General features: G+C 45.0%; 1 protein-coding gene across 2 annotated transcripts in view; it reads left to right on the top strand.

The window, feature by feature from the left end:
- The first annotated feature begins 6213 nt into the window (after positions 1-6213).
- MTMR3 (myotubularin related protein 3) overlaps positions 6214-12362 on the top strand; it is a 43527-nt gene continuing 37378 nt past the window's right edge. The window contains exon 1 of one of the 2 annotated variants that reach the window (XM_081338888.1): positions 6214-6379. The gene's annotated coding sequence lies outside the window, so the exon portion shown is untranslated. The remainder of the gene's footprint in view (positions 6380-12362) is intronic. The other variant, XM_081338887.1, reaches the window with a different exon arrangement.

The following is a 12362-nucleotide window of genomic DNA, read 5'->3' as shown; positions in this document are numbered from 1 at the left end:
GATGGAAAGACACATTATCAATTTTCGTCTTTTCTGGGAACCCATTTGTATACAAAAAAGACTTCATTCTGAAAATTTATTTTGAATGTATCTGAAATGGGATGAATATTGTATGGCAAGATTGAGCAGAAGATAGCCAGGAATCTACCAGGAGATGTCAGAAGACTTACAGCAGTTCAACAAGGATTGCGTCTCCTTATTGTGTAATAATAGCAAAAACTACTATTACACACACTTTCTGCATTATATTGCTGAAAATCAGGGTAGGGATGATAATGCTTTCGGAAATCCTTGGTCTCAGAATTCTTTAATTTATTAAGCCAGAATATTTTGCACAAGGCTCCAGTTGGTAGATATCAAGAGTTCTGGCTAAAAAAATAAAAAGCAATAAACTACAAGTCTAAAATCTACATGTTCTTGCTATAAAGCGAAGAGTTGTCCCGTGTAACAAGTGTCTCCCATTGTTTGTTTATTTTATTTCTATCCTGCCTTTAATATTTTTACAAATAACTCCAGGCAGTAAACATAACCGCACATCCTGTGAGGTGGGTTGGGTTGAGAGTGAGTGACTGGCCCAAGGTCACCCAGCTGGTTGCTTCCTAGCCTGGGGTCTTAACCACTAGGCAACTGTCTCTCTCCATTGATTGAGCCACGTCAAGCAATCTTTCCAAATAATCTCATCTCTAACCCATTGTAAGTAGACAAAACAATGAGTTAAAAAAACAAAGTTACAGCAAAAAAACAATGTTTCTGTCTCCCATATTTAATACACGCTTTGGGTTTGTGACTAAAGACTCCCCAAACCAGAAAGGCAGGCTGAATCGTTTCAACACTTTATCTTTGGGCAGCATCAAGGGCGAATTCCCCACAGGAATTGCGTGTGTTGGATTTTTATATGTCTTCTCCTTTAAGAACATCTCTGGCTAAACTTGTTCACTTTGCTACTTGGCTGGGCTGGAACCTGTAGTCTCCTGGTGATTGGCCCTAAGTCACCCAGCCAACTTTCATGGCTAAGACAGGATTTGAACTCTTGGTCTTCTGCTTTCTAGCCCGGTGCCTTAACCACTAGACCAGGGGTCAGCCACCTGAAACAGTGAAAGAGCCACTCGGAACCGGTTCCCTCACAAAAGGAAAAACTGGGAGCCGCAAAAAATGTGTGCACATGCGTGTACATGCACACATGCACAGAACAGGGTTTGAAGAGTGGAGCCAAGGCGAGATATGCACCTACCCTGCATATTTGAATTGATTGGTTGAACTTTTTTAGTCCCACTTTTTTTTTTTTGGACTACACGTAGCAGAAGACTGGGAGCCGCAGGAGATGGCTGAAAGAGCCGCATGCGGCTCCGGAGCCACGGGTTGCAGACCAGTGCACTAGACCAAACTGACAGTATGAAAGTCTTATTATTATGAAATATTAAAGCCCAGTGTGGCTACCTTGCCGCGAGAAATGGCATAGAACCATTATATAATTAATTGTTCTAAAAGAATGCTTAACCGAATATTTAGAAGAGATGTTCTGTTCACGCCTCTAATATTTTGGCATGAATGAGAGTTGGCCAGAATTTCAGTAGTGTTTAAATAAATGGATTACAGACAACAGTGCAATTGATATATAAAATCTCTTTTTGAGGATGGATAGGTTGTGAGAAGTTATTGAGCACGATAAACGGCAACTATTGAGTTGTTAGTCATGCTCTGCCAGTGAATGCTTCAGTTAATGCCTTGATGGGGAAGGCTTGACAGATGTATGCCACTAATCTTGGCTCTGTTTTAAGTGTTAGGAGAAGCTTCTTGGCACAGCCGGTAAGAGGGTATAAAGCAGTATTTTCATTCCAAAGAATGTCAGGAGAACGGCAGATTTAAAGTTGGCGTTTCATTAATGCGTGCATATCTGCTAACGAAGACGGGCCCCCAAACGTCCAAACTTTTCTAGCCCCTTTTCAACTGTCGGAAGAGTTCACAAGGCACATTTCCCTAATTTAAAACATAAACCTTCTTTTCTGTCCACGTAGAAACATGCTGGCTCCCGTTTTGGCCAACCTCGGCTGCAGTCGGATTGACCCCTGTTCCTGAATGCAAAGCAGCCACCCTCAACTTGGCTGGCTTTTCATGTTCCGCTTGCTTTTCTTTTCGAGGGAAATGACAAAGAAAGGCCGGCGGAGTGAAGGGAGATAGTCCTCATGGGGCTTTTGTTTCTTTCTGGAAAGCATAAACAAGTACATTTCACTGGCAATCTAGGTTATAAAAAAAACCACATTCAGATGGGGCTCAACAGTGGAGGGGACAAATTCCACGGGATTCTAAAAGCTTTTCCATGGCTTGCAGGGCTTTTGCCAACTGGGGTGGGGAAGCCTAGAGGGAAACCATTGGCCGAAGGCAAACCTTGTCTTTGTTGTGTTTTGGTGCTTTTTCCAGGGACCCCCAACGGGAAGGAAATTAACAATGCCGCAGCCTTAGGGCTACATTGTTGGTTGGGTCCTTTTTCATTACACAGGTATTTGTGGGGTTAGGATTCCATTCTCTGCCACGCCCCGGGAAATGATCTGCAATAGACTCTGCCAGTGGCCGAAAGTTTTGTGTGTGCTTGTGTGTGCGTATGAATACGTACAAAAGAAAGCGATGGCAGGGACCATTCTGTGTAGCAGGAAGGGGATCAGTTGCACCACTTTGAAATCTATTGATTCGTTTTAATTATTAGAAATGTAAAAAAAAAAACTGACAGCAGAAGAAGCCTTTGTGGAGTCTGGCCTTTTGAGTTTGTTTTTCTTGAGTTGGGTTTGTTTTTAATTACAGATAATCCTTGACGTGCGACCATAACTGAGGCCAAACTTTTACGTTGCTAAGCAAGGCAGTTGAGGGAGTGTTGCCTCGTTTTATGACCTTTCTTGCAAGTGATTCACGGCACTTATTCAATTAGTGACAGGGTGGTTAGGCGAACCCGGCTTCTCCATTGACTGTGCTTGTCAGAAGGTCACAAAAGGGGATCACGTGACTTGGCTCACTGCAATTGTCATAAATGTGAGTCAGTTTCCAAGTGTCTGGATTTTGATCGTGTAACTATAAGGGTGCTGCAATGGTCATAAGCGTGAAAAACGGCTATAAGCCAGAGTGCCGCTGTAACTCTGAACTCTGAACGGTCACTAAACTGTTGTAACTCGAGAACTACCTGTAATTATTTTAATTACTGTTTTTTTATATTTTATTATGTTTTTATCTTATTCTTAACCTTGGTCAGATGATGGGCTCGGGTTTAACCCAAGCGTGTTCAAACTGAGTGACTGACAGTGGATCCACTCACTACCTCTGCTGGAAGTTGGTTCCAAGCTTCCAACTGGTCTTTCTGTGAAGTCATATTTTCCGACCTTAGCTTTGAATTAATTTTTTGCTTTTAAAATAATAATAATAATAAAAAACAGAGGGAACAAAGCACAAAAATACACACAACTCTGTCATCCAGTACCACGAATAGCTAGAGGTTCCCCTTCAGCTAGCTCAGTAATTTTGCAAGGACTGGACATAATCTCAAAATCCCAAAACCAGCACAAAAATATGAGAGATTGCAGGTCTTCTTGCACAAATACAGTAGCTTAAAAGCCTCCATTTTAATTTCTTAAAAGAATTTCTTAATTTTTCTGAAGCTCCAAATAAGGTATCACCTATAACTAGGACTACCTGCCCTCAAGAATAGGATCATTCTTTAATCTTGTTTTGTTTCATATCAAGCGTGGCCATCTCTCTCTGCACAAATGCTTTTAGTAGAACCCGACTTGGGCATTTTGCTCTTCACTCTGGGGTTGGAGTGATTTGAAATCTGTTCTTGCAATGATTGAGTCATCTTGGGCAAACAGGATTGTGTTTTCCTTCCTGTTCTCTCTTTCTTCAGCCACTTCTAAAGAGCAGTGAAGTTTAAAGAGTTCCTTGGGCAGATGTAATGTAAAGCTTATTTCACTGGACTGCGGTTGTTTTGTGTATTTTAATTACATATTGCATATTCTTGTCTTTGTGAACTGCTGAGAATCCTTTCGGACTGAAGCCATCTATAAATGTGATTACATTAATAAGGCCATCATTAACAAGGCAGTCTATTGCACGTATAATGGGAGATGAGTTCCATCTTGCTCTCATGCATATAACTTGGGAGTAAACCAATTAGCAATCAAGTTAGACATCAAATAAAAGAACAGGCATAGGCAATCGGTCAAACGATTTTCAAAGAGGGTAAAACGATGAATGTCACGTCAATTTCAAGTTGAGTTCAAGCATGTCCATGCAGTTTTCTTGGCCATAATGCAGAATCGACTGACTAATGTCTATCTGAGACGTTTCTTGGCTTCCAAATCCTGCCCTGCTATTTACTGGAGGATTCCCATCAACTTCTAACCAGGTCAGAACCCATTTAATATCTCCTCACCAGAAAGAATCCGGTAACTGTTGCAATCGGCCGAGATTCAAAATAGGATAGAGATAATTTAAAAAGCCTGGGAGAATAAAATGTTTGGTTAAAAAAATACTTTTCCAATATCCTACAATACAGGATCTACGAGAGTGGAAGCCTTATCACTGCAGTCGATAAGTCAGTAACCCGATGGTTAAATGAATCTGGCTTCCCCATTGCCTTTGCTTGTCACAAAAGGGGATCACGTGACACACACACACACACACACACACACACACCACCCCCAGGACACTGCAATCGTCATTAATATGAGTCAGTTGCCAAGCATCCATATTTTGGCCATGTAACTGGGGATGCTGCAACAGTTGTAAGTTTGAAAAACAGTCACGAGTCACTTTTAACTTCAAGCAGTCACTAAACAAATGGTTGTAAACCGAGGACTAGCGTTCATATGGGATTATCTCTTGCAATCTGCTATCGACATGCCTTAGACGGGGACTCGCCCTACTCATCCAGGCTGGCTATTGGTGCCTCTCGGAAAAGGAAGGATGGTAAGACTTTTGGCTGGACTCCAAGACTTCCTAACCAATAATGTTTTTTTCTAGGCTGGATTCTTGGCTCCCTTTTCAGCTCTTGACAGCTCACAGCTAAACTGGACAAACGATCTCCCGTCAGAAATCTTGATTTATCGAAGCAGTCCTGAAATGGCCTCAGTCAAGGCTGAAAGATTGGTCGGAGTGAAGTTAGTTTTGCAGCAATAAGAAATCCAGCCACCCTAAAGCCCGAAAGGGGTTCTTGATGCAAATCCTGGCAATGAATTGGCGGTGCCCCAGGACTGCCCAGGTGTATTGTCTGATTAGTAGGTGAAGGAAAACTAAGATACCGGGAGGTCATTTAAGGTAAAGCCCCTCTCATCGATTCACAATATTTGATCTGGCTATAATTCGGCCTGTGGAGCAGACTTCTTTAAGAGGAAGGCTCCAGATGTGCTCAGTGGAAGCTGCAATTGCTTGATGGGATTTTGCAAAGTTTTTGGACATCGTTCCCAGTGCCCCGATGACAATGGGGTATCACTGTTACATGTTTCATCCATAATCCATATTATTAGGGGGCTGGAGGCTAAAACATAGGGAACGGTTGCTGGAATTGGGTATGTGTAGTTTAATGAAGAGAAGGGTGAGGGGTGACATGATAGCAGTGTTCCAATATCTCAGGGGCTGCCCCAAAGAAGAGGGAGTCAAGCTCTTCTCCAAAGCACCTGAAGGCAGGACAAGAAGCAACGGATGGAAAACAAACAAGGAGAGAAAGCAACCTAGAACTAAGGAGAAACTTCCTGACAGTTAGAACAATTAACCAATGGAACAACCTGCCTCCAGAAGCTGTGAATGCTCCAACACTGAAAGTTTTTAAGAAGAGACCGGGCAGCCATTTGTCTGAAATGGTATAGGGTTTCCTGCCTTAGCAGGGGGTTGGACTAGATGACCTCCAAGGTCCCTTCCAACTTTATTATTATTATTATTATTATTATTATTATTATTATTATTATTATTATTATTATTATTATTATTATTATTATTATTATTATTATTATTATTATTATTATTATTGTTATGGTTATGGTTGTGGTTGTGGTTGTTGTGGTTGTTGTGGTTGTTGTTGTTTGTTTGTTGTTATATAAAACGTGGGCCAAAATGTTTAAAAGCCTCCTCCTCCTCCCCCCCCCCGCCCTGCGAGGCCGAGCCGGCAGCCCCGCCCTGCCCGCCCTAGGCCCCGCCCCCCGCCCCGCCCCCGCCCCGCCCCCGGCGTGTGGCCCCGGCCGCCATGTTGTTTGGCTGGTGAGGCGGCGGAGGCTGGGCGGCAGCGAGAGGAGCGGCCGCCGCCGCCGCCACGGCCGCCACGGAGGACCCCCACCCCACCCCGCCGTCGCCGGGACCGGAGGGCCGCCGCGCCATGGCCGGGAGCCGCCGACCACGCTGCCGGGTGAGCGGGCCGCGCCGGGCCCGAGGGCGGCGGGGGAGGGGAGGGGAGGGGAGGGGAGGGGGGGCAAGCCCGGCGCTGTGGTGCCTCCCCCCCCCCAGGAGGGAGAGGGGTGCTGCGGGCAGGGGGAGCCCCAGGAGGGCGAGAAGGAGCCTCTTTGCCCCGGGGGGGATTGGACTGTGCGGTGATGAATAATCAGCAGAGCAATAATAATAATAATAATAATAATAACAATAGTACCCGAATATTCTGGCTTTGCAAAAAAAAAAGGTGCCACCTTACTTGGAACCTTCACAACAAGACCTTGACAAGAAGTCAGTAATAATAATAATAGTAATCACACACACACACACACACAGAGACACACAGACACTCAGATGTTAACAAGCTCTTAGGTCCTTGACAAGAAGTCAGTAATAATAATAATAGTAATCTCTCTCTCTCTCTCTCTCTCTCTCTCACACACACACACACACACACACACACACACACACAGACACTCAGATGTTAACAAGCTCTTAGGTCCTTGACAAGAAGTCAGTAATAATAATAATAGTAATCACACACACACACACACACACACACACACACACAGACACACAGACACTCAGATGTTAACAAGCTCTTAGGTCCTTGACAAGAAGTCAGTAATAATAATAATAGTAATCTCTCTCTCTCTCTCTCTCACACACAGACACACACACACAGACACACACACACACAGACACTCAGATGTTAACAAGCTCTTAGGTCCTTTGGTTAGGGCTTGGAACTGTTCAGTTTTGAGTAGTCTCAGACTGAATCCAATTAAAGATGAAATCAATAATAATAATAATACACACAGAGACACACTCAGGCCTTCCCTTAGCAGCTTCTTAGGTCCTTGGTTAAGAGTCATAATCATAATAGTAAAGTTGGATGGGGCCTTGGAGGTCATCTAGTCCAACCCCCTGCTCAGGCAGGAAACCCTATACATTTCGGACAAATGGCTGTCCGGTCTCTTCTTAAAAACCTCCAGCGTTGGAGCATTCGGAGCTTTTGGAGCCAGGTGGTTCCACTGGTTAATTGTTCTAACCAGTCCAAGACTGAATCAAATTGAAGATTAAATCTTTAATCATCATGCTCCTCATGCTCATCCATCACTTCTGGCCATTCATAGTTATTAGTCACCAGAAGAGATAATGATTGCCCCCCCCCACCCAACATTTTGGCCTTGAATGGGATGAGCCACCAAGAGGAAGGGGATGGAGGTCGAGATGCCAGGGGGAATCGATCTATCGTGGGGAGATGGACTCCCAGGCACATCATCTCTGACTAGGGGACAGATTGGGGAGCGTGGCGGCTGTTCTGGAGGGGCCTGGGAAGAAGGGGGGTAGTGGGGTGTCTTGGGAAGGGGGATTACATCCCGGCGGAGGGGCCAGAAAAGGAAGTCATGGGGTGGGGAGTCCAGCACTCGTGATGTGGGGCTGAAGCCTCTGGCGAGTCCTATCAGGAGAGGTAGCCAAGCTCTGAAGAGAAACCCCGAAGAGTTTTAAGGGGGGGGGTGTCCTTCCCTGACTGGAGCACGCGAGATTGCTCCTTTCCAGCCCAGACAAGTGCACGTTTGCTGAAAAGTCCAGTTTTAACCAAGACCCCTGCTTTATGGGCTGCTCTGTCTCTTGTCGAAATTGGTATGCAAAGATGAGGTGTAATTTTGCCTCTCCTAGACTGGGTGCAGCCAGATTTGGGATCTGCGATCCTTCATCTCTAGGGCAGGAAACTTGAGTCTCCGTCCTCTTGGCTTGCTTTCTCCCACAGGATGGAGGAGTGGCAGCTTTCCTGTCCTATTCCCCCAAACGGAGTCTTCTGTTTTTGATTTTCTGGCTGGTCCTCACTCCCGTCCAGCGTTACTGCCATTTAAATCATCCTTGAGCTCAGCTGCGGTTTAATCCAGAGTAACTCCCATCTTCCACTTCCGCGCGTCCATTCATCATGCAGATTAGGCTCCCTTGAAAAGGGTGTGGGGAAAATTCATCCTCCTTTGCCTCTCGCTGTATCCCTGCTGTGATTATGATTTAAGGGATTGAAGCAGGTTTATAAAGCACCTCTCTCCAAGTTGCAGGTGGGTGGGTGGGTGGGTGGGGGCAAGCTGCCCTGGAGGAAAAGGAGCACGATGAAAGTCAGCTCCTAAAGGCTTAACTAACCACAAGTGACCCAAGTGTCGGCACATTGGTTATTAAGTAGTCCTAGACTTATGGCCACCACAGCCCAGAATTTTGTTCATGAGAAATGTGTTGAGTTTTGCCCCATTTTTATGGCTTTTCTTGCCACATTTGTTAAGCGAATGACTGCAGTCGTTAAACCAGTAACACGGTTGTTAAGCGAATCCGGCTTCCCCATGGACTTCACTTGTCAGAAGGTCGCAAAAGGGGATCATCTCTTTCTCTCTCTCTGTCTCTCTCTCTCTCTCTCACACACACACACACCGGGACACTGCGACCGTCATAAATGTGAGTCAGTTTCCAAGCATCTGCGTTTTGATCAGGTGACCCTGGGGGAGGGATGCTGCAACTGTCGTAAGTGTGAAAAATGGTCATAAGCCAACTTTGTTCAGTGCTGTTCAAACGGTCAGTAAATGAACAGTTGTAAGTCGAGGACTGCCTGTACAGTCTGTCATATACAGATAGTCCTCAACTTGTAGCAGTTCACTTGGTGACGGTTCAAAGTTAGAACAGCACTGGGGGAAAAAAATGACTGATGACCCTTTTTCACACTTAACCACCATTGCAGCATCCCCATGGTCAGGTGCTCAAAATCCAGATGCTTGGCAACTGGCCCGTATTTATGACGGTCGCAGTGTCCCGGGATCACGTGATTCCCCTTTTGCGACCTTCCTGACAAGCAAAGTCAGAACGGGGAAGCCAGATTCGCTTATCAACCGGGTTCCTAACTTAATTCAACAATTGTGGCAAGGAGGGTTGTAAAAAGGGGCCCGGACTCTCTTTAACTATTAAGTTTCGCTTAGCAAGGGAAAGGTTGGGCTCAACTGGGGTCGTAGGTTGAGGACCATGCTGATGGTTTTGGAAGTTCTGGTGTGCAGTTGCAGCTTGCTGGGCAGCGAGAGGGCTGGCCTTTTTATTCTGGCCTCCCGTAGTTTCTTCAGTCATGTCTTAAAAGTAGGGTGGTAGGTTGGGTTTTGTGGTATCCTGCCATTTAATGGCAAAATATTGCCGGTTTTGGTTCCTCCCACTTCAGAAGTTCTGTGCTGTATCGTCTTTTCTTGCCTCTCTCCCTAATTGCCTCTTGTTTCTGTTCAAAAATAGTCCCTCTGAAAGGAATCCTCGCAAAGCAGGATGAAGATTGCAACTTAAGTCCCAATAAACAAGCCCGTCTGGAACTGGCCTTTCGGCTAATACCGGGCCGTTCTTGGAAATGCCGTTTCTTTTAAGAAATTCTCCAGTCTTTTGAGAGCTGTTTCCTTTCAGCTGACCGGAAGTGCTTGCTGATGCTTAAATACTCAGTTCAGGTTCCACATCTTATCCATTCTTCTTTACCTTGCAAGCGGCTGAACTATTCTGGTGACTTGCTGTTCTTTAGGTTGCACCTCAAAAATCCGGGATGGGAAATTCGTAGAGGTTTGAAAACAGATGTCAGATTTCAGAACTGTCCCAGAAGAGGAAGTTATTGGGTGAGGACAGAGAGACCTCTTTAGTTTGTGGCAGCGGCTGGAAAAAACGTGGCTAACAGTTGGGAAAACAGCAGGAAGAGAAGGAACGATGTTTTGGGGTGGGGTGGGGGGTTTGAAGTGGCCAGGGAGATCAAGGTTTTGCATAGCTTCAGAGGACCGAATGTTATTTGGTTTATGAAAGGTTGGGATAGCAAACTGCTGTGTCATTTCATGTGGCAGAAAGCAAAATATCTCCTGGTGCCATATTGAGTTGTGCATTGCAATTATATAACTGCAGAGGTGTTAATGCAAAAGGGAGGCTGAAAGAGCTAAGACGAATGCAAAAGGGATACTTTTTGTTCATGGGCAAAATTGCAGGTTGCTATTATGCTTATGGAACTGTGTAATCAGGTAAGAGGAAGTAAGCTCACTCACCTCCTTTGATTTTTTTTTCCAAATAAATTATACAGCTCGTTAAAGAGCTATTCCAGCTGGTTCTCATGTGATCTATCATGCTCATGTTGAAGTATTCAAAAAAAAACAAAAAACAATCTTACTAGGGTTTTGGATTTTTGCAGGAACCTGTTTTACTCTGAATTAAACTGTTGGCACATTTACTTTATGACTTTCTTAAAGTGATTTTCAGGTCACAGATAGTCATCTTTTCCAGTTCTGCTGCGGGAATTGTTCTTGGGAAAGCCTACATCGGAAAGTGGCCCTTCCCAGTAATATATGTTTCACAAAAAGTGCTTTGTAGTTTGCTGCTTATTGTGCCAAGCTATACTAGGAAGAATGTAGTTCTTCGTCACCCAGAGTCAACTTGTAAAGGAGATGGACGGCATAAAAAATAAAATAAAAAATAAAATAAATAGTGGGTTGTTAGAACATACAGTTAAGCCAAAGTGTGTTTTGTTAGTTTGCGGATCATAGTTTTGTAGGGATCCAATTATTGTTTTAACGTACGGTATGAGCCATCTATATTCTGTAATATCATGTAGAGCTGTTTTTCTCAACCTTGATAAAGTTACGATACGTGGACTTCAATTCCCAGAATTCCCCAGCCAGACATGGTTGACTGGGGAACGCTGGGAATCGAAGTCTACGCTTCTTAACGTTGCAAAGGTTGAGAAACACTAGTGTGAAGGGAAAATATTGGACCAGGTGTGGGGAGGTCTACTCCATCCTTAGCCACAGAAGCCCACTGAGCGACTTTGCGTCAGTCAGCCCGCCCAGTCTGTCTCCCCAGATTATTGTTATGGGGACAAAAAATGGCGAGAAGAGTCTACTGTGCCTGTTGCCTTGAGCTCCTGAACAGAAAGGAGATAAATCAATCAGGCCTGTGATTAATGGAAGGCAATAAAGCATAATGGGAACTTAGCCATTGTGCGGTTTTGAAGCCTATGTTGTGGGGAGCCCAGACACGCTGCCATTTAGCTTTACGTTGCACATGTAGCATGTCAGAGCTGTCACAGAAAAGCTTGTTACTTAAAAGTGATTGACAGAAGTAGGCGAATGCAACAGTTTGAAATTAACGTGGTGGTTCAGGAATGCCAGCGTCAATAGAATATAAATATTTTAGAAACCCTTCTGGGTGTCCGATGGGCTTGCACTGCTGCACTCTTTGGAGCGGGAACGAGGCAAGTCTTGAACTCCTGGAGAAGAACTGGAAGTTCGGCTGACACTGTTGGGGAGGGCAAGACCAATTTTCCTTCCCCTCCCTTTTTTGGGTGGAGTTTTTAAGAATGGGAATGGAAGGCCTCTGGGAGGCCTGGTTTTTCCACTGCTCTCCCTTAAAATATCCCCAACTCAGTACAGGTCCTCGACTTACAGCCGTTTATTCAGTGGCCATTCAAAGCTAGGATGGCAAGAAGTAACCTCACGTGATCACCTTTTGCAGCCTTATTCATTGGGACTCGGCTTAGCAGCCGTGTCACTAAGCGAACAACTTCAGCGATTCGTTGAACGACTGGCTCGTAAAATGGGGCAGATCTCACTTAACGGGTGTCTCGCTTAGCAGCGTCAATTTTGCACTCAGTCGTGGTCGTTAAGTCAAAAGACCTGTAGGGCTTGAAACATGCAGCTGGAAAATTGGCCAAATGGGGGCGTGGTGTGTGTGGGGGGTGTCTGCTAGTTGCCCCTCCGAGCTATGCCCGCTCCCTTGGCATCCCTGACACAGGCGTGACAAGCAAATGAAATAATCCTGGCATACTTCTGCTTAGGTCATACTTGGCTTCTTCCTGTCTGCAGAGGTGCTGAGGTTTCTTCACCGCTTGCTTAGGTCACTGAGGCCTGTTTCAGTGGAACAAGCTCCCTTTCAGTGTGTTTACACAAACCAGTGTT

The sequence above is a fragment of the Vipera berus genome (genome assembly GCF_964194415.1).
Source record: "Vipera berus genome assembly, chromosome: 14".
Classification (NCBI taxonomy): domain Eukaryota; kingdom Metazoa; phylum Chordata; class Lepidosauria; order Squamata; family Viperidae; genus Vipera; species Vipera berus.
The sequence above is the reverse complement of the archived record's forward strand: the minus strand, read 5'-3'. Positions and strand labels throughout refer to the sequence as shown.